The following is an 18959-nucleotide window of genomic DNA, read 5'->3' as shown; positions in this document are numbered from 1 at the left end:
ATCCAATATAGGGCGGACTTGCTTCCTGTATCTTCGGAATCATCTTGAACTAACCTGACCAGTTCAAGGTTGACTCAGCCCTCCATCTTTCCGAGGCCTGTGAAATGAGGACCCAGACTGTTGGGAGCAAGAGGCTGATTCTGTAAACAGCTTAGAGAGAGGTGTAAAAGCACTGTGAAGCAGTATATAAGTCTAAGTGCTATTGCCCTTCCTTCCTTCCTTCCTTCCTGCCTGCCTGCCTGCCTGCCTGCCTGCCTGCCTGCCTGCCTGCCTTCCTGCCTTCCTTCCTCTCAATCTCATCTCCTTTTTCCCTTCCTTCCTTCCTTCCTGCCTGCCTGCCTTCCTGCCTTCCTTCCTCTCAATCTCATCTCCTTTTTCCCTTCCTTCCTTCCTTCCTTCCTGCCTGCCTGCCTTCCTTCCTGCCTTCCTTCCTTCCTCTCAATCTCATCTCCTTTTTTCCTTCCTTCCTTCCTTCCTTCCTTCCTTCCTTCCTTCCTTCCTTCCTTCCTTCCTTCCTCCCCCCTCCCTCCCTCCCTCCCTCCCTCCCTCGAATGTAGTATTGCACACTAATGCTGCTCACTGCCAGCAGTTCAATCCTCACTGGCTTAACCTTGACTCAGCTTTCTGTCTTTCCGAGTAAAATGGGGACCTCAGTTGTTGGGGGGCCAGAGGCTGACTCTGTAAATGGCTTAGGAGAGGGCAGTATATAAGTCTAAGTGCTATTGCCCTTCCTTCCTTCCTTCCTTCCTTCCTTCCTTCCTTCCTTCCTTCCTTCCTTCCTTCCTTCCTTCCTTCCTCCCTCCCTCCCTCCCTCCCTCCTTCCCTTCCTCCCTCCCTCCCTCCCCTCCCTCCCTCCCTCTATCGAATGCAATATTGCAGGCTAATCCTGCTGACTATCAACAGTTCAATCCTCACTGGTTTAACCTTGACTCAGTCTTCCGCCTTTCTGAGGTCGGTAAAATGAGGACCCGGATTGTTGGGGGGGCCACAGGCTGACTCTGTAAAACTGCTTAGAGAGAGCTGCTAAAGCTGGTTGTTTATACAGAGACCTAGAATCAACATCACATGAGGTTATAAAGCTTTACAAAGCCTTAGTAAGACCAGACCTGGAATACTGCATTCAGGGTTTGGTCACCACATAACCTAAAAAATAAAAAAAAAGATGTTGAGAATTTGGAAAAAGTGCAAAGAAGAGCAACTAAGAGGATTATTCCTTCCTTCCTTCCCTCTCTCCTTCATTTATATGCCACCCCTCTCTGAGGACTCTGGGCGGCTTGCAACATGTAAAAGACAATACCCCCATCTGAAATCCAATTTAAATTTAAAACTAACTGGTCTACCGTCCCTGTCCTACTGCCCTATTGTCTTCTTTTATCATTACTTTTTATCATTACTTTTCTAATGTTATGCTTACACAAATTGCCATCCCATAATTGTTTGACAATTATATATAAATTAAAAATACAGTGGTATATCTACCTAAGAACACCTCTACTTAAGAACTTTTCTAGATAAGAACCGGGTGTCTAAATTTTTTTTGCCTCTGCTTAAGAACCATTTTCTACTTAAGAACCCGAGCCCGGAAAAATTTCCCAGGAAATTTGAGAGTGGCATGAAGGCCCAGCCAGTTTCCTGCCATTCCCCCTGGGTTTCTCCCTCTGGCGCAGTGTATGGGAGGCAGCCTCGCGCCGGGTGTATGGGAGGCACATGCTTCTCCACACCGCCTTAGAGTCCTTTTTTTTTAAAGCCTTAAAGTTTTGGATTTTTTTGATTCCCCTCCCCTCACCTTCTTCCTTTGGCAGCGACTGTCTTCCTCCTCTTCTTCCTCTTCTTCCTCCCACCCAAATTCCGAGCTATTATTTCTTTCCTAACAGGTTTGCACGCATTATTTGCTTTTACATTGATTCCTATGGGAAAAATTGCCTCTACTTACAAATGTTTCTATTTAAGGGGGGACATGATCGAAACATTTAAATATGTTAAAGGGTTAAATAGGGTTCAGGAGGGAAGTGTTTTTAACAGGAAAGTGAACACAAGAACAAGGGGACACAATCTGAAGTTAGTTGGGGGAAAGATCAAAGGCAACATGAGAAAGTATTATTTTACTGAAAGAGTAGTAGATCCTTGGAACAAACTTCCAGCAGACGTGGTTGGTAAATCCACAGTAACCGAATTTAAACATGCCTGGGATAAACATATATCCATTGTAAGATAAAATACAGGAAATAGTAAAAGGGCAGACTAGATGGACCATGGGGTCTTTTTCTGCCGTCAGTCTTCTATGTTTCTATGTTTCTAAGAACCTGGTCACGGAATGAATTAAGTTCTTAAGTAGAGGTACCACTGTAATAATAATAATCAAAAATAAAATAAATGTCTCCCCTGGTCCTTCTCTTCCCTATAATAGCCATGCCTAGTTCCTGCAACTGTTCATGGTATGTTTTGGCCTCTGGTCCCCTCATTATCCTGGTTGCTCTTGTATCTGCCCTGATCTATCTTCTCCTCTGTTCACATCTGGTCTCATTTTCCAGGTCATTGTCTGTCATCCTGACTCACTTCCCTTCCTTTGGTGATTCTGTTTCTTTTGCGAATGGGCAGAACTCCTAAGCAGGTTTGATAAGATGATTAGTCCTCATGATGATGGGTGATTATTTATGAGGGACGAAGAAGGATCACCGCCCAGGAAAAGGACTCCAGAGATGACTGGGCTGTTAGATTAAAAAAAGACTGTTCAGACAAGACCTTAAAGAGTCCACCCAATTTTGCTCCAGATGCCCGAAGCCAATTTATCATGTTTGCGTTGGCTACAAGGTTGTGCCTTCAAATTTTGTGCTGTGGGAGGCAGACGGGAAAAATTAGGTGGGGCCACCCACTGTCTTCCCTACAAACGAGAAAGAAGCCTTTTTTCTTGGTGTGGTTGGCTCTGGCTCAGCTCCTGCCCCAAGGAATGTGGAGGTGGATGTGGGGGAAACATCCACATGCCACAGGCCTGTTTTGCTCCCGATAGAATCTCCCGACGAAGTCTCCTCTGATGAAGGAAGCGTGAGTGGCAGGGAAGAGGGGAGTTTGGCAGACAGCCCAGGCGGAGATCAATTATCCTTATCATCCCTGGATTCTGAACAAGAACTTATGACAGACCCATGCTCACGTAGAGTGATGCATAGGAGAGAACAACTGAAGGATTATTACAGGAGATAAGTGAGGCCACTTGTGATTGGGTGGGGCTGCTGTAATTAGTGCTACAGATAAAAAGAGCAGCATGCTGGTTTAGCCTCGTGGAAGTTTATCTGATTCATAGTCTCATCAAGATCGTGGTTCTGCTTCTTTCCCTGTTAAAGACTGTGTGTGGACTTTCTGGACTTTGGATATTGGACTCAATTTCCCAGGTATTGGGTGAGCAATTGGATTGCATTTAACCTGTGCCTTGTGTGTACCAGAAAATCCCTTTGACATTTAAAAAGGGAGCTGTTTCTGTTTTTCTGTTTATAAAAAACTTTGGGTTTTCCTTTTATCGTGTGGTGTGTGTCTTCCTGGACTAATTACCCTGTAATTACGGGCGGTTGAAACACGCCAGCAGAACAGGTAAATTTCTATCAGTCATGTGGGTTATGGTTGTCCTAAAGATTTATTGGAAATTTTATCAGAAAATTATAATTGGAAAAAAAATGTATATTTGATTATTCATTATTCATGTAATAACTACAGCTAGAATTGTATTTGCTGAAAATTGGAAACGGGAGAGATAGGAGGAGGAGATAGTACGGATCTCTAGGGGCAGTTGATTCCACAGGGTTGGAGCCGCCACAGAGAAGGCTCTTCCCCGAGGCCCTACCAACCAACATCATTTGGCAGACGGGACCTGGAGAAGGGAGTTTTTTCTGCTTTTCTGTTGATAAAGACTTTTGGTTTTCTTTCTATCGTGTGGTGTGTGTCTTTTTGGACTAATTACTCTGTAATTACGGGCGGTTGTGACACGCCGGCAGAATGTTTCTAAGTCATGGTATCTGTAAGGGATGCCCTAAGGATGTTTTTCCAACAGGCAACTGGACTTACTGGTTTTTCTTTGAAGGCTTCTCATCCAAGAATGATTCTGAGGAAGCTTCTTGGAGAAGAAGCGAAAGGTATCCAAAGAAAAACCAGAAAGTCCAGCTGCCTCTTGAAAAAGCATCTTTGGGACAGCCATGAACCTGTCAAATCTCCATAGACATTTCTGATGGATGCCTTTATCGTCATAAATACCTTTCGGGGTTTAATAGTAGTCCATTTGTGGGGAGCATCCATGATGTTCTTATTTACTTGCTATGGAAGATGAGGAGTGAGGGAATGGTACCTTCCCTTTCGTTGTGTTCATCGTGGTGTCTTAACTCTGGTTTATGGAGGTAAAAAGAGGGCTGTGTGAAAATGTTAACATACCCCTTGAATCCTGGACATAAACTGTTTCAACTTCTACCCTTAAAACGTCGCTACAGAGCACTGCATACCAAGACAACTAGACACAAGAACAATTTTTTCCTGAACGCCATCACTCTGCTAAACAAATAATTCCTCAACACTGTCAAACTATTTACTAAGTCTGCACTAGTATTTCTACTACTTTTTTCTCATCATTCCTCTCACCCATTTCTTTCCACTTAGACTGTATGACTATAACTTGCATCCTTAATATTTGTATTAATATTGATTGTTTCTTCATTGCTTATTTGACCCCTATGACAATCATTAAGTGTTGTATCTCATGATTCTTGACAAATGTATATTTTATTTTATGTACACTGAAAGCATATGCACCAAAGACAAATTCCTTGTGTGTCCAATCACACTTGGCCAATCAAGAACTTTTACTGTTGTGGTTCAGCCTGAGGCTGCTCAGGGACCGGCTGTGTCTCTGCTGGCTCCATGCCCAGAGGAGGATGACAGCGCAGAGGAGGGGGCTGAACAGTCAGACGGGGGGAGAGGAAAATCAGGAATGGGATGAAGGAGAACAGCATGACAGCCCCGGGGGGTGGCTTTCCCCAGCCAGTAGTTTGGAGTCATTAGGTGATGAGGCTCAAGCCGTCATTGACATGCGACAGAGACGGTCAGAGCAACGAAAGGAGCAGCTAAAGAGATATTTTCACCATTGAATTAGAAACAGCTTGGTTTGGGTGTGGTCCTCATCAGCAGGGTTTAAAAGGCAGGCAAGGCCTTGAAGCCATGTGGAGTGTTATCAATTGGAGTTGCGGTGACCTGTTTTGATTCTCAGCGTCTCTGTTCTTGGCTTGTGGCCTCTCAGTCTGGAAGACTCGTGGTAGGCGTCTGTTTGCTATCTACAGCTTCGTCTTGGCAGCAAGAATCTGGTATTGCTTCATGGACTATTCCCTTCGTGTATATATTTGAAGTTCCAGCGTTTTTCCTGTTTGTAAGGACATTTTCTGTTACCTGTGTTTTCCTTGAATTATATAAACTGCCTTTGCCTTTTACCAGTGTGTCTGGCTTCTCTTTTTGGGTTGGTATTGGCTTCTGGAGTGACCCAGACAGAACATTTAACCTACCTACCTACCTACCTACCTACCTACCTACCTACCTACCTACCTACCTATCTATCTATCTATCTATCTATCTATCTATCTATCTTCTAGTCTCAGTAACCTATATCATGGTTGTCCCCAAAGTACTTTTTCCAAGAGGCAACTGGACTTTCTTTGTTTTTTCCTTGAAGATGTTTCGCTTCTCTTCCCAGAAGCTTCTTCGGTTCTGACTGAACGGAGGGGAATGTTTTTATTGGGAATTGCGGTGAGAAAGTTTTTAAAATATCATCTTCATACTTGTCAAAAATGACTTCAAAAGTAGTCTTATCGCTAGATGAATCAAATCGTGTTTCGTTTTTCATTTGTCCCACACAAATGGATCCTTGGCATGGTGTGATTATTAAGATCCTAGCTGACGTAAGGTTGAATTTGGAATATTTTTCTGCATTTAACCTGACCAACATGGTGAAGCATCCGACTTTCTTTGTTCCCCTGGTTTAAATTTGGCCACGCGATGTGCAGCCGTTGCATTTTAAGGCGAGCTTCGCAAATCTTGCAGGTGCACATCTGGAATTCATACTGGATTAATTGTGGCTGTGCTTTCACTTCCCTCCTTTGTATGTATGGGCCCCACAAAAGGCAGAGGAAATTGCGTTTTTAATCCATCTCACCTGTGGTGGTGAACTTCTTGGAGGCCCAAAGGATATTTTTTTTAAATGTCATTTTTCGTGTGACACGTATCGGCCAGTCCTTCAAAGCATCTACGAAGTTTTCTCTTCTATAACCCTGACCTATTTTGGACCTCTTTCTTTCAGTTTTTATTTTACGAAATATTTCTTGGTCCATGTAACTGAATCTCTGCGGCCAGCTTCCCTGTGCTAGTCAGCTTCAAGGATGATGATGATGATGATGATGATGATGATGATGATAACAACAACAACAACAACAACTGTGTCCAGTTCTGGAGACCTCACCTACAAAAAGATATTGATCAAATTGAATGGGTCCAAAGATGGGCTACAAAAAATGGTGGAAGGTCTTAAGCCTAAAACTTATCAGGAAAGACTTCATGAACTCCAACTGTATAGTCTGGAGGACAGAAGGGAAAGGGGGCACATGATCGAAACATTTAAATATGTTAAAGGAGGGAAGTGTTTTTAATAGGAAAGTGAGCACCAGAACAAGGGGGCACAATCTGAGGTTAGTTTGGGGAAAGATCAGAAGCAACGTGAGAAAATATTATTTTACTGAAAGACTAGTAGAACAAACTTCCAGAAGACGTGGTTGGTAAATCCACAGGAACTGAATTTAAACATGCCTGGGATAAACATATATCCACCCTAAGATAAAATGCAGGAAATAGTATAAGGGCAGACTAGATGAACCATGAGGTCTTTTTCTGCCGTCAATCTTCTGTTTCTATTTGATTAGTATATCATATATAATCACAAAAAATCATTGACTCTGTTTAATGTCGATATCAATAACCTTTTTTTTGGACGCCATCTAATTTTGTCATCCAGATTAACCAATTGTCTTCTCATTTATTTCACCATTAAGCCCCTTATCTTATAATTAAATTTCATTTTTTAATACAGTATTTCGTCAAATATTTAATACAAATCGAAATCTTTCTTGCTGATTAAACATTAAGCCATAGTGCCTTCTTCATCTCTTTATACATTTTAATAAATCTAAACATTCTTATTTAACCTATTAATACTAAAATTAAGAAAAAATAAAATAAAATAATAGTTTTTTTAAAAAAAGACAAATACAGTGGTACCTCTACTTACAAACTTAATTTGTTCCGTGACCAGGTTGTTAAGTAGAAAAGTTTGTAAGAAGAAGCAATTTTTCCCAAAGGAATCAATGTAAAAAGAAATAATGTGTGCAATTGGGGAAACCACAGGAAGGGTAGAGGTCCTGTTTCCTCCCAGGAGATTCCTAGAGAGGCCCCATGGCGGCTTCTCCCCGCCTTTTCCGGCCCTGTTTCCTCCCAGGAGATTCCTAGAGAGGCCCCATGAAGGCTTCTCCCTGCCTTTTCTGGCCCTGTTTCCTCCCAGGAGATTCCTAGAGAAGCCGCACAGAGGCTTCTCCCCACCTTTTCTGGCCCTGTTTCCTCCCAGGAGATTCCTAGAGAGGCCCCACGGAGGCTTCTTCCTGCCTTTTCCAGTTACAGTTTCGGAGGCTCGGGTTTGTAAGTGGAAAATGGTTCTTGAGAATCATTGAACATGATCTTGAACACCCGGTTCTTATCTAGAAAAGTTCATAAGTAGAGGCATTCTTAGGTAGAGGTACCACTGTAAACGCCCCATCATTTCTTTTTATGCACAGCTGTGGGGCTGCTGATATTTGAGAGAAACTATGACTGTGTGAACAAAAAACCCATGATGCCGTGACTATGTAATAAAGGCCATGAATCAACCCTGGCTTCTTTGGAGGAAGAATCTGGCTGGCACCGCAAGACGCCATACGACTGGAGGAGTGTTTCACTTTTCATGGAGAACCTAGGAAACAGCAGGTTATATATAGGCCTCAAGCCAGATTGTGGTAGGCGTCCTTCAAAGGAGGGAACAAGAGAACCAGATCAAAAGATATGGAGAAAACCATGGCTGTTTGCGTCCCAAGAGTTATGGTAGAAACGCCGAAGAAGGTTTCATGGAGGCCCTCAGAAAGTTGCATGTGTGGGCATTTGTGCATGTCCAAGCGAGATTTCACTTCCTGAATGCACAGGAAGTGAAATCTCATGATAGGATGGGTGGTTGTGTGAGATATCTGTAGTATCATCAGCTAACCCCCAAAACTTTACCCTTATTCTATCCACTGTTGACCTCACCGGATTCCTAAGAGGTCAGTAAGGGGCGTGCATAAGTGCACCAGCGTGCCTTCCGTCCCCTGTCCTAATAATGATTTTCTCTTACTAGTATCATGTATATAAACATTCTTATATCTCTGTATACTACCAATAAGTACTGGACAAAAATAAAATAAAATAAATAAATAAATAAATAAATAAATAAATAAATAAATAAATAATGCTAGGGCTATCTATAGATATAAACTAAATATATTTCACTCTAATCTTTTTTTAAATAAATTTTTATTGATAAAAACACACATAACAAACAACAACAACCAAAAAGAAACAACTGACAAATATATGACTCGGAGCGGCATTAATTAATTAATTAATTGATGAATTAATGAATTAATTGGTTACTTGAAGTTGTATTTTCTGCAGTCAAATTTGGAGCGGTTTACTTTAAGTTTGTGTCTGTTGTGTGCTTATGTGTTGTTGTGGCTGAGGCTAAAGTAGTCGTTGACAGGAAGGACGTTGTAGCAAATGATTTTATGGGCTATGCTTAGGTCGTGTAAAAGGTGATGTAGTTCTAAGCTTTCTAAACCTCCGATTATAAGTCTAGATGTGTAGAGTATCCTGTAGCGAGTGGAGGAGTGAAGGGCTCCTCTAGTTGCAGTTGAAATTAAAGTAGTTGTTAACAGGTAGGATGTCATGATCTTGTGTACTAAGCTTAGGTCAGAACGTAGATGGCGTAATTCAAGGTTATCCAGACCTAAAGTTTCAATTCTCCTGGAATAAGGAGAATTTTATTGTGAGCAGAGGAGTTGAGTACTCTTCTTGTAAAACACATCTGGACCCTCTCTAATGCATTCCACTGCATTGGTACAGTGGTTAGAGTGCAGTACTGTGAGCTACTTCTGCTGGTCGCTGTCTGCCAGCAGTTTAGGAGATCGAATCTCAGTAGGCTCAAGGTTGACTCAGCCTTCCAGCCTTCCAAGGTCGGTAAAATGAGGACCCAAATTGTTGGGCCAATATGCTTACTTCTCTATAAACCACTTAGAGAGGGCTGTAAAGCACTGTAAAATGGTATGTGTCTAAATGTTAATGCTAATTAATGTCCAAAGTACAGTGTGGGTTTCAGGCAGGCGAGCTGTATTCAAGGATACCTCTGGCAAAGGTTTTGCATGCTCTAGTTAAAAGTATAATGTTACCAGAGAGAAAATGTTGTAAAATTCTGGAATTCTACTTGACAACTCTTCATGCCTTTTTAGCAATGTTGTTACAGTGAGCTCTGGGGATTAGATCTTTTGAAATTGAGTAAAAAGTCAAAGTTCTTACAGTTCTTTGATGTTTAGCAATGCTAATTACAGTGATGGATAGCTTTGGATGCTTGATGTTCACTCCTCTTTGACTCTTAATCAACCTTCTGAAACCCTGTGAATGCCTAAACTTGCAAAATCCTGGGTCCAAGAATAGGAGGAAAAGTGACTTCTTGGAAACCTCACCAATCTGTCCAATATGCTCCAAGGTCGGACCCACTGATGATATAGGTAGGGTCCATAGAAACTTAGAAGATTGATGGCAGAAAAAGATCTCATGGTCCATCTAGTCTGCCCTTATATTATTTCTTATACTGCCTTCCACCCCATCCTGCCTGCTGCCCACCCCTGGGTTGACTCCTTCTTCTTTGTGTCAACCCCTGAGATATTGGAAGACCGCTATCATGTCTTCCCTGGTCCTTCTTTAAATGTCTTAGCTTGGATGGCTGAGAACCTCCATAGTCTTCCTCTTTGACAAGACATATTTAAATTCTCTCCGTTGCCCTCTGGCTCATATTTTGGAGTGAATCAGCTCCCAGAAAACACAGCCAAGTCTCCTGCTTAGCTGCACAAGCAATGCAACCTTGGTGCCTTATATAATTCAGTGAGGTGTGTTGTCTAGGGACGCGCAGGCTTGTGTTCACAAAATCTGGTCTTCACAGTTCAAAGAGCTTCTCACCCGAGCAGGCCTGTGCGTGTTTGCTTCAAGACAAGCCTTTTGCATTCCAACCTCCTCGCCTTCCACAAGAGTCTTAAGACTCATCCATGCCGCCAGGCTTGGTGTCACTAGACTCTAGTTCCCTGGCCAATGAATGTGTTGAGAGTAAGTTGATTGAATGGGAATGACTGACTTTTTATGGTTTTGGGTTTTTTTAGCTTTTAAATTAATTGGATTTAAGACGGTGTTGTGTATACTTAATGAACTCAATCTGTATAATCTGGAGGACAGAAGGGAAAGGGGGGACATGATCGAAACATTTAAATATGTTAAAGGGTTAAATAAGGTCCAGGAGGGAAGTGTTTTTAATAGGAAAGTGAACACAAGAACAAGGGGACACAACCTGAAGTTAGTTGGGGGAAAGATCAAAAGCAACATGAGAAAATATTATTTTACTGAAAGAGTAGTGGATCCTTGGAACAAACTTCCAGCAGACGTGGTTGGTAAATCCACAGTAACTGAATTTAAACATGCCTGGGATAAACATGTATCCATTGTAAGATGGATCATGAGGTCTTTTTCTGCCGTCAGTCTTCTATGTTTCTACCTACCTACCTCCTGGGGTGGCACAGTGGTTACAATACAGTATTGTAGTCTAATTCTGCCAACTGCCAGCAGTTCGATCCTCACTGGCTCAGGGTTGACTCAGCCTCCCATCCTTCCAAGGTCGGTAAAATGAGGACCCAGATTGTTGGGGGCAAGAGGCTGACTCTCTGTAAACCGCTTAGAGAGGACTGTCAAGCACTGTGAAGCGGTATACAAGTCTAAAATGCTAACCTTATAAACACCAGACAGAACGTACTTCCATCAAGGTCTTCCAGATTGGAAAAGAACATAGCCTTGAAATAACCAAGGCTGCGCTACTAAGCTCCGAATGCATTCATGACGTCAGAGGTTTTGCACCTGCCGTTGTTTGCAGACCGTTTCTGGTGACGTTGGTGGAAACTTGTGCCAGCCGTGACTTTGATTCCCTCTCTCCTCACCTGCTTAAGGTGGAGAGCGACACTGTTTGTGTCTGGCACCACATGGCCGAAGCAGGCCAGCTTTTCCTGACCCTCCAGGGAGGAAATTTCTCCAGGGGATGCTTGTGTAACAAGCCGACCTCTGCGATGAGTACATGCTGTGACCTGCCTTCTGGAAATACATGTTTGCTTATCAGGTTGTTTGCATACAATACGTTCCCCTTCTTCGTCGAGGCCTTTTGGGGGAAATTCTACTTGCAAATGAGAAGAACCATTTCTTACTTTTCTTCTTTTTATTTTTTTAAAAAAATTATTGATAGAACACACCTAACAAACAACAACAACAACAAAAAAGAAACAATTAGCAAATATGTGAGGAATCTTCTAGTATATACACTTAAATACAGTGGTACCTCGTGATACGAACCCCTCGTGATACAAACATTTCGAGATACGAACCCGGGGTTCAGAAATTTTTTGCCTCTTCTTATGAATTTTTTTCGCCTTACGAACCCACCGCAGATCGCAAAATGGTGCTCACCTTTTGAAACAGCCGGGGGGCTTCTTGGCGTTCTTCCGAACCCAAACCCGAACTTTTGCCGAACTTTTCAGGTTCGGGAGGCCGCCAAGAAGCGCCGCCGCCCGCCTGTCACCTTCTGAAACAGCCGGGGGGCTTCTCGGCGTTCTCCCAAACGCTGAAACCGGAAGTTCGGCAAAAGTTCGGGTTCGGGTTCAGGTTCCGGAGGCCGCTGAGAAGCACCCGACTGTTTCAGAAGGTTACAGCCAGGCGGCAGCGCCCGGCAGAGTGCCGTTTTTGCAATCGGCGTTTTCAGCCAATCTGGAGGCTGAAACGGAGGTGGGGAATCCCAATAGGGAATTCCATGGGCGGAGCTTTGATGTCACGAAGATGTTCTTCCTGGTCGGCCGGGGGGAGTTGATTCCAGAGGGTCGGGGCCACCACAGAGAAGGCTCTTCCCCTGGGTCCCGCCAGACGACATTGTTTTGTCGACGGGACCCAGAGAAGGCTAACTCTGTGGGACCTAACCGGTCGCTGGGATTCGTGCAACAGATTTGTGCGGGATTGCTCTGCACCCCTCCAGGTGGGGCGTTCCCCACTTTTTTGATATGGACTGTTTTAGGCCTTCAGCATCTAGCCTGCATTCCTATTCGCCGTTAAAATGAAGTATCTCTCAGGAGACTCACCAGCAAGACAGAAGCACAACGTATTTCTCCGTTCCCCAGCAACCTGCTCCAGCTTCCAAGACGCCTGCTTGTTTACTCACTGACGGGTTTGATGTATGTGGCTCCCCAGCTTGGGAACAAGAGATTCTTGGCGAGCTAACATGAGGTTAGAAATGTAAAAAGCCGATTACAATGCTCCACAATGGAGAACGCAATAGTGATTGGAAGGCAAACACTTCCAATCTTGAAACCATTACAAAACAGAACCTGGCCTGATGGAGATAGCACAGGTTTCTAGACCTCATGAAAAGGAGTCAAAGTGATTTGGTGTCAGGGATATGCTGTCCCCAAAGGACATTGAAGAGGTTGGGACTCTAGAAAGAGTGCAGAGAAGAGCAACCAAGATGATTTTTTATTTATTTATTTATTTATTTATTTATTCATTCATTCATTCATTTATTTATTTATTAGATTTGTATGCCACCCCTCTCCGTAGACTCGGGGCGGCTCACAACACAATAAAACAGTTCATGGCAAATCTAATAATTTACAATTTAAAATATTTTAAAAAACCCATTATTAAGCAGACATACATACAAACATACCAGACATACATTATATAGGCCCGGGGGAAATATCTCAGTTCCCCCATGCCTGACGACAAAGGTGGGTTTTGAGGAGTTTACGAAAGGCAAGGAGGGTAGGGGCAGTTCTAATCTCTGGGGGGAGCTGGTTCCAGAGAGTCGGGGCCGCCACAGAGAAGGCTCTTCCCCTGGGGCCCGCCAACCGACATTGTTTAGTTGACGGGACCCGGAGAAGGCCCACTCTGTGGGACCTAATCGGTCGCTGGGATTCGTGCAGCAGAAGGCAGTCTCGGAGATATTCTGGTCCGATGCCATGAAGGGCTTTATAGGTCATAACCAACACTTTGAATTGTGACCGGAAATTGATTGGCAACCAATGCAGACTGCGGAGTGTTGGTGTAACATGGGCATACCTGGGGAAGCCCATGACTGATTGATGAAGAGAAGGACCAAGGGAGACAGGATGGCATCTTCCAATATTTGAAGGGCTGCCGCAGAGGGGAGGGTGGGGTCAAGCTATTTTCCAAAGTGCCTGAAGGCCAGAAAAGGAATAATGGATGGAAATTGAAAAAGGAGAGATTCAACCTGAAAATAAGGAGGAATTTTCTACAGTGAGAACATGGAACAGAAGTTGCCTTCAGAAGTTGTGGGAGCTTCATCCCTGGAAGTTTCCAAGAATAGACTGGACTGCCCTCTGTCAGAAATGGTGTAGGGTCTCCGGTTTGAGAGGGGGGTTGGACTAGATGACCTCCAAGGTCCCTTCAAACTCTGTTAATCTGTATATATATCTACAAACTCCTAGCTAGATGACCTATAAGGTCCCTTCCAACTCTGTCAAACTTTTGATAGAGAAGATCCCAAACAATAGTTGATAACTATTATTCCAATAGTTCCAACTGTATTGATAACTATTATTCCAATAGTTCCAACTGTATTGATAACTATTATTCCAATAGTTCCAACTGTATTGATAACTATTCTTTCCAAAAATGTATCTCATTTTAAAGATGTTGGTCTATTTCCATTGTAATGCCAACATTTTTCTTCAACTCCTTGAAAGCTTTTCCCCCCCATATTTTCAAAGTGTTCCAGAAGGTAGTTCCTTCTGCAGATGCAATGGAAGAAATGTAAGTAGAGCAGAGTCTGGAGAAAGTTAGAAGGTCTTTTTGCTTTCAAGGAGAGGGGGATTTCAAAGCAATTTCTCCCATCAGAAGGAGAATGGTTAAAAAAAAACACTGCAAAATATTTTTTCCCATACAGTTTTGATACCTCCAGGTTACCCTCAAAACTGTCAAACTTTTTACTACGTCTGCAGTGCTATTAATTTTCTCATCGTTCCCATCACCCATCTCCTCCCACAAATGACTGTATGACTGTAACTTTGTGTCTTTATATCCTTACGATTCATATTGACTGGTTCCTAATATGATTTGATTGCTTATTTATACCCAGGCTATCATTAAGTGTTGGACCTTATGATTCGATGAAATTATCTTTTTTCTTATGTACACTGAGAGCATGTGCACCAAGACAAATTCCTTGTGTGTCCAATCACACTTGACCAGTAAAGAATTCTCTTCTCTTCTCTTCTTTTCTCGACTAAACTAAACTAAACTAAACTAAACAACTAAACTAAACTAAACTAAACTAAACTAATCTTATCCTGTGCTGTTCTTATTCTTATTCTAGTCCTGTCCAGTCCTGTCCAGTATTGTTCTTGTGCTTATACTTATACTATTTATCTACTTATCTACTTATCTACTTATCTACCTATCTACCTATCTACCTACCTATCTACCTATCTACCTATCTACCTATCTACCTACCTACCTATCTACCTATCTACCTATCTATCTATCTATCTATCAATCATCTATTTATTTATTGCATTTGTATGACGCCCTTCTCCTAGGACTCGGGGCAGCTCACAATATATCAAAACAATAAACAATATACATATATAAAAAATCCAATTAATATAGCTTAAAAACCTTTAAAAGCTCTAATAACATTTAAAATCATTCAGTTATCAATTATTCTTATTCTTTTCTGTTCTATGCTATGCTGTGCTATGCTATCCTGTTCTATTCTATTCTATTCTGTTCTATTCTATTCTAAATTTCTATTCTATTCTATTCTATAGCTCCTGCAAATTCTTACATGGGAAGATTGTTGCGGTTCGGAAAATTCCTGCTCAGGAATCCTTCACCTTTCATTTGAGTGTTACTTAAAAATAGATTTGCCCTCTTGTGTTGTACAGAAAGGGAGGCAGAGACGCTATCTGTCAACTATTCAGTTGCGCAAGTACCAGGCGGCAAGAAAATGTCTCTTGAGATGCGAAGTACATTCCAGAAGGCAACAATGCTATTTATCCTACATGCTAAGTGTGCAATCATCATTTTTAAGGGAGGCTTCTGACTTCGCTGCCCAATGAATCATGACGCTTTGCAAAAATCCCAAGGTTCACATACAACCCCCCCTCCAAGGTTCCCAAGGGAGAAACAGACCTTAAATAGGAAACAACGGAGTGAAATATCTATGCAGACTTAGTAAACAGTATTGTATATAAAGTAAACTGATCATTATCATCTATTATTATTCCAACTGCTTATGAATTTCAGGATTGTTATTAATATTTGGAAATCTAAAATGGCTCCGAGAATTCACCGTTCACCAGGCACCTGTGTGTATTGAAAGAAAGAAAAATGTATAAATAAAAATTTTAAAAATGGAAAAAAGAAGACGACTCAGAAAATGCAAACAACATCTAAGTTTATCTGCACCCAGTTTGGATGCTGTCTAGAATTACAGACTTTTTCAGAATTCTGAGCAACGGGGCTTTAGGTCAGTGTTTCCCAACCTTGGCAACTTGGAGATATTTGGACTTCAACTCCCAGAATCCCCCAGCCAGAAAATGCTGGCTGGGGAATTCTGGGTGTTGAAGTCCAAATATCTCCAAGTTTGTATTTGTATTTGTATTTATTAGATTTGTATGCTGCCCCTCTCCGAAGACTCGGGGTGGCTAACAACAATATAAAAAGACAATGTAAACAAATCTAATATTAAAAACAATCTAAAAAACCCCCAATTTAAAGAACCACTCATACATACAAGCATACCATGTATAAATTCTATAAGCCTAGGGGAAGGGAAATTTCAATTCCCCCATGCCTGACGACAGAGGTGGGTTTTAAGGAGCTTCCAAAAGGCAAGGAGGGTGAGGGCAACTCTGATATCTGGGGGGAGCTGGTTCCAGAGGGTCGGGGCCGCCACAGAGAAGCCTCTTCTCCTGGGTCCCGCCAAACGACATTGCTTAGTCGACGGGACCTGGAGAAGGCCAACTCTGTGGGACCTAACTGGTCGCTGGGATTCGTGCGGCAGAAGGCGGTCCCGGAGATATTCTGGTCCGATGCCATGAAGGGCTTTATAGGTCATAACCAACACTTTGAATTGTGACTGGAAATTGATCAGCAACCAATGCAGACTGCGGAGTGTTGGTGTAACATGGGCATACCTTGGGAAGCCCATGATAGCTCTTGCAGCTGCATTCTGCATGATCTGAAGTTTCCGAACACTTTTCAAAGGTAGCCCCATGTAGAGAGCATTACAGTAGTCGAACCTCGAGGTGATGAGGGCATGAGTGACTGTGAGCAGTGAGTCCCAGTCCAGATATTTATATAAATAAATATTTTAAAAAGGAAAAAAAGAAGACGACTCAGGAAATGCAAACAACATCTAAGTTCATCTGCACCCAGTTTGGATGCTGTCTAGAATTACAGACTTTTTTTAGAATTCTGAGCAACGGTCCTTTAGGTCAGTGTTTCCCAACCTTGGCAACTTGGAGATATTTGGACTTCAACTCCCAGAATCCCCCAGCCAGCAAATGCTGGCTGGGGGATTCTGGGAGTTGAAGTCCAAATATCTCCAAGTTGCCAAAGTTGGGAAACACTGCTTTAGGTAGCTGATGGAAAGCTATGTTGGATGGGCAGACAGAAGCTATGGCTCCTTTCGGTCACTGTAATTGAGGATGGGGTTCTCAGGAGGGCTTCTTCCTTCCTAGACTTAACTCCAGTGCCTTCTCTCTGTCTCAGAAAATCTTCTCTACAAATACCTTGAGTTTGGAGACCTTTAAAATATGCTCTTCAGTCTCCAGTCCTGTTAACTTGACCTCTTGCCTGTTTGACCGGTTAGTCTTCCTTACCCAGTTATTCCCCCACTTCTGTCTTTTTTAAAAAAAGTTTGTTTTTGCTGCCAGATGTTAACTGATAACGTTCTAGTGTGGTGTTTTGGTTGTGATTTACCAAAAACATATCATTCTGTGTGAAGGAAGCCGTACTTGGTTGACTTACAGCAGCAGTGATGGGCTGCTGTTCCCATGGGGGGGGGGGAACACAATGCGGGTAATAATAATAGTAATAATAATAATAATAATAATAATAATAATAATAATAATAATAATAATTGTTGTGGTTAGCTCTGGCCCAGCTCCTGCCCCAAGGACTGTGGATGCGGGGGAGACATCCAGATGCCGCAGGCCTGTTTTGCTCCCGGTGGAATCTGCTGATGAAGGCTCCTCTGACCAAGAAGACAGGAGTGACAGGGAGGAGGAGAGTGTGGCAGACAGCTCAGAAGGAGATCAATTATCTAGCTCCTCCTTGGATTCGGAACAAGAGTTAATGATACAGCCACGCATGCGGAGAGCGATGCATAGGCAGCAACAACTGAGAGATTATTATCAAAGAAAATGAGGCCACCTGTGGTTGGGTGGGGCTGTGGTCATTAGTGAGGCTGCTATAAATAGCAGCCTGTGGGTTTGGCCATTGTGGAGGATTATCTGATCATTGTGTTTCATGCCTGCCTTGCTGACTTCGACCTTTGAGGGCTGCTTTTCCCCCGCTTTGAAACTAAACCAGAGCCAAGTGTGTTTCCCTTTGTGCAAGAAGAAGGACTGTGAATTGCCTCACAGCTGCAAGCTAAGCATCTCAGAACTGATAAGGGACTTGTACAAATTACCAGTTTGTTTGGAGACGAGTGCTCTTTTGCTATACAAAAAGATTGCTTAGTTTATTTGCATTTTCGGTATAAAGAACATTGTTTTGAATTTTCAAACGTGTGTGTCTGAAATTTGTATCTGTGAATTTTCGGGAGGATTCTGCCAGAGAGCTCGACAGAACAAATAATAATAATAATAATAATAATAATAATAATAATAATAATAATAATAATAATAATAATATATTATATTTGTATGCCGCCCCTCTCTGAGGACTCGGAGTAGTAGGTTTATGCAATATTTATTGAATACTTAATAGTTTTTTTAATTGTCCTTCCTTCTCTCGTACCGTACTATGATCCTTAATTACTTTTAAAATAGGAAATAATTAAATAGTATGTGTTTACCCGTAAACGCTTTAATCATTTTAATCATTATCTAGAACTGAACTTTTATAGCAGTTCAAGGAAATTGAGCTACTTGCCTAATCTGTTATCCTACTGAACCTTGTGGGTTCAGGATAAAACCTTAAAGTGTTACTGTGCTCCTCAACAAATAATGCTGTCTATCATTTGTCCTTTTTGTGGCTCTTCATATAATGTGACTTAATTGACTAAAAAAGAGTCCAAGCACCTATTTGAAAAGTTATCTTGGTCAGTGAACCACTCCTACCCAGTCACATGACCTTTAAGCCATTCCCCCAGTCACAGGATTGTCAAGCCACTCCCACCTGGTCACATGGCCAGCAAGCCACTCCTACCTGGTCACATGACTATCATGTCACACCCACTAAATAAGTCCGCAGTGTGGAAGTAAATTTTTTTTGCAGCCCTTCACTGATAAGGAAGCGTGTGATGGATTTTCCTGGGCAATGTTCCTGCCTTCCCCAAC

The 18959-nt window shown here is 42.4% G+C and overlaps 3 protein-coding genes across 4 annotated transcripts in view; 1 reads left to right on the top strand and 2 right to left on the bottom strand.

The window, feature by feature from the left end:
• The window catches only part of ST6GALNAC6 (ST6 N-acetylgalactosaminide alpha-2,6-sialyltransferase 6), a 490277-nt gene extending 482147 nt beyond the window's left edge, over positions 1 to 8130 (bottom strand). The window contains exon 1 of the mRNA XM_070758828.1: positions 8118 to 8130. The gene's annotated coding sequence lies outside the window, so the exon portion shown is untranslated. The remainder of the gene's footprint in view (positions 1 to 8117) is intronic.
• Positions 1 to 18959, bottom strand: part of ST6GALNAC4 (ST6 N-acetylgalactosaminide alpha-2,6-sialyltransferase 4) — a 683294-nt gene that overhangs the window by 460056 nt on the left and 204279 nt on the right. The gene's annotated exons all lie outside the window — the stretch shown is intronic.
• MEGF9 (multiple EGF like domains 9) overlaps positions 1 to 18959 on the top strand; it is a 50894-nt gene that overhangs the window by 2202 nt on the left and 29733 nt on the right. The gene's annotated exons all lie outside the window — the stretch shown is intronic.

This window comes from Erythrolamprus reginae, chromosome 8, assembly GCF_031021105.1.
Source record: "Erythrolamprus reginae isolate rEryReg1 chromosome 8, rEryReg1.hap1, whole genome shotgun sequence".
Classification (NCBI taxonomy): domain Eukaryota; kingdom Metazoa; phylum Chordata; class Lepidosauria; order Squamata; family Dipsadidae; genus Erythrolamprus; species Erythrolamprus reginae.
The sequence above is the reverse complement of the archived record's forward strand: the minus strand, read 5'-3'. Positions and strand labels throughout refer to the sequence as shown.